Below are 3834 nucleotides of genomic sequence, written 5' to 3'. Positions count from 1 at the left end.
GGATGGCGAGCCACTCCAGGCCTGGGGAGAAGAGTGGAACTCAGATCAAAGTCAGGGTTTGTGCAGGTGTGTGTGCGTGTGTGGTGCTGTAGTCTCTTCCAGGTGGATATAAGGATCCTTACATTGGAGCAGAAGGACTACTCTCTTGAGCTCAGTCCTGCTTTGCACCTCTAGACCCCTCAGAGGATAAGGCAAGGGTGGTTTGATCAATGGCAAGGTTCTGTGTATGTGTGAAGCAAGGGATGGGCTGGAAGGGTTTGAATTCCCAGGCATACTCCAATGCAGCTTCTCCATCCCAAATATTCATATTTTCAGGCTTCCTCCAAACATTGTTTTTGCCCACAGCCACTCTTTCTGTACTTGCTTCAACCCAGTTTAATTCAACAAACAGGGCACCTGGGTGGCTCAGTGAGTTAAGCCGCTGCCTTTGGCTCGGGTCATGATCTCAGGGTCCTGGGATCGAGTCCCACATCGGGCTCTCTGCTCAGCAGGGGGCCTGCTTCCCTTCCTCTCTCTCTGCCTGCCTCTCTGCCTACTTGTGATCTCTGTCTGTCAAATGAATAAATAAAATCTTTAAAAAAATCATTCAACAAACATTTAGGGTTGCCACACTATGCCATGCCCTTTGCTTACCCTTGGAAATAGAGATGAATGAACCCTGCCCTCAGGGTATCCTACACAACTTTTATTTCCTCCAATTGATCTTACTTTCTGGCCTCATATATTCAGTTGTATATTCTATTCTTTATGCCTGGAACTCTGTTCCAGAAACTTATTCCCTTTCACTTTCTGCTTCAATTTTTGGTCAATTCTGAGCTTAGATGTCACTTCTTTGGGAGAAATTTTCCCAATTCTGAGGTCCCACATCACCCAAGATGGCTCCCATTACAACTTTAAGCACACTAATTTGTAACTGCTTGGCAGTCTTCCCCAGGAGACTGTTAACTCTTTGTGGTCATTGATAGTGTCCTCTTGTTCATTTTGTATCCCCAGTGCAGGGTATGACACAAACTGCCATCTGAAATTGTGTTCAGTTGGGCACCTGGGTGGCTCAGTTAGTTAAACATCTGCTTTCAGCTTAGGTCATGATCCCAGGTCCTGGGATTGAGTCCCGCATCAGGCTCCCGGCTCACTGGGGAGCCTGCTTCTCACGATGCCTGCTGCTCCCCATGCCTGTGCTCTCTCTCTCTCTCTCTCTGTCAAAGAAATAAATAAAATCTTAAAGAAAAAGAAATTATGTTCAATAAATGAGTGTTGAATTAAAGGCTCACGGTTTGATAGGCCTCTTTAAGGAACACCACTTAATTTCTATAAAGTCTTTACTCAGTTCATCTTTTCAGGGATCCCTAAGTATCTGGGATAGATTCCAGCCCTTAATGATCAGAACCACCAAAGAGGCTGTAATCTTAGTTTCTTTCTGCCCTGGGTGTTGCCTACTCCAAGAGAGGCTCTGATAGACGGGGATGCTGGGAGAGATGGGCTCTTTTAACTCAGAGAAGGAGCTAAGGTCTGAATTTGTCAGGTCTGCTGGTCCATTGAATCCCTGTGACTCAGGAGTCCCCATGAGACTGGCCCTTCCCAGACCCTTCTCATTCAATATCAGAGAGTTGCTCCTGAAGCCAGTCATAGCCATGCCCGAGAGAAAGAGGCAAGCACAAGGGGCTGGGAAGTTGGGTGTAAAGGCAGAAGACACTGGTAACTGCAGATGGGTTCAGATCAACCCTTCAGGCAGCCCAGCATGTGGCTGGGAGAGGAAACATGTATGGAGAGCACATGGCTTCCTCCTCTGGCCCATTTCCCTGGCTGTCGTGCCCTTGGTGCCTTGGGCAATCTAGCAGATGCATGTGAGGCTGCCCAGATGTGACATAGGTGGATGCAGAGATGGAAAGTAGAATACGATAAGGTGAGGGCTGTCATCTTAAGACCTTGAGTACGGGGAAGTGTGTTGTGTTGCTGCTGTCCAGGGTCCTGACACATCCCAGCGCACCTCCGTGGAGGGGCCCACACCCTCTTATCAGAATCATAGCGGTGTATTTATTTAAAAAAATTTTTTTTTAAAAAAGATTTTATTTATTTATTTGACAGAGAGACAGGGAACACAAGCAGGGGGAGTGGGAGAGGGAGAAGAAGCCTTCCCGCTGAGCAAGAGCCGGATGCAAGCTTCTACCCAGGACCCTGGGATTATGACCTGAGCATGAGGCTTAATGACTGAGCCCCCAGGCAACCCAGTGGTGTGTTTAAAACAACTCAGATGATGAGTCCCGGTCTAGTCCTGTAAGGTAAGCTAGAAACCTATTTTTTTAAAAAAAATATTTCATTTATTTATTAAAAAAAAAAAAAAAAAGAGTATGAGAGGGGAGAAGGTCAGAGGGAGAAGCAAATTCCCCATGCTGGGAGCCTGATGTGGGACTCAGTCCCCAGACTCCAGGATCATGACCTGAACCAAAGGCTGTCGCTTAACCAACTGAGCCACCCAGGCGCCCCTAGAAACCTAAGTTTTAACAAGTTTCCAAGGCTTGGAAACTGATGCTCTGAGGTGTGCTTGGTACTGTGGCTGTTGGTCTATAGTGACTCCTATTAGACGATTCCCAAAAGATAGTGATCTTTAATTAAAAAAAATTGCAATGTTTATGGTTTGGAAAATGAATATGGCTATGACTAATATTTTGTGAAGAATAAAGCTCATTTTGAGTACCTTTGATCTGCTATGACTTTTCTAATATTTGAAAATTTTATTTTTTAGGCCAACACCTCCATTTTATAGAAGGAAAAACCAAGTCTAAGAGAGGTTGTGTAACTTCCTCATGGACTCACAGTTAGCTGTAGATCTGAGTCAAGAAACCTAGATTCTTGTCCTTCTTTGTCGCTTTCTAGCTATGTGACTGTACTTTTTTCTTTTAAAAGAGCAAACATTAAATATTTACTTGTTACAGTCAGAAAATAACAAATTGTCACAAAAGCTAAAAAACATATTAATGAAAAGTGAAAACTTCTCTTCTTTCTGATTCCACTCCTTGGAATTCACAACTGACAGCTTTCTTGGGTTCCTTCTAGACAGTTTGGATATGTTATTTAATATCCTCGAACTTCAGTTTTCTCATTGGCAAAATGCAGATAATACTACCACTTGTACTGGCTTCACAAAGGTATTGTGAGAGGTAAATGAAATGAAGTGACACATGGGAAATGCTGATTGACTGTTGTGTGATTCCTACAGACATTCCAGACATGGTTAGACTTGGACGGATCAGTCATGTGTCCCTCCCTAGATCCTCAGGGATGCCAGTCTCCCTTCCATGTCCAGCCTAGAGAGCCCTTTGCTCCAGATCCAGCAAAAGCCTGTCTGCCAAGGTCCCAAACATCAAGCTTGCAATCAGCATTCCTGCCATGAAAATGGATTGCAAGGTCTTGTGTGTGCACACAAGGTCCAACTGTGAGGAAGGAAGAGCTGGGTCAAGGAGAGCTGGAGTGGCCTCAGGGAAGCCCCACTCTTCATCTCCTGGTGGGGATGAGGGTTCTGAATTGGGACCAGCACTTACAGAGTGCTTCCCTCTCCCTGCCACACAATCTTTCCCATCACCTTCTCCTGGCGAGATTGATTCAAATTATTTCAAAATATGTAAAAGTTGCCTTTTGGGATGCCAACTCAGACTGCTCCCCCTTCCCTGGGCTCTAACCCTTCACCCTCCTTTAGGGCTACTGAACCTGACCCTCTCTGGGCATAGCTGAAGAAAACTGACCCAGGAGCTGGATTAAGCTAATCAGAATATGTTTATTACAGATTTGGAAATGTGACTCAGAGAAGCAAAATTTATAAAGATACCTAAAATAGGG

Source organism: Mustela nigripes, chromosome 1 (genome assembly GCF_022355385.1).
Source record: "Mustela nigripes isolate SB6536 chromosome 1, MUSNIG.SB6536, whole genome shotgun sequence".
NCBI lineage: Eukaryota > Metazoa > Chordata > Mammalia > Carnivora > Mustelidae > Mustela > Mustela nigripes.
The sequence above is the reverse complement of the archived record's forward strand: the minus strand, read 5'-3'. Positions refer to the sequence as shown.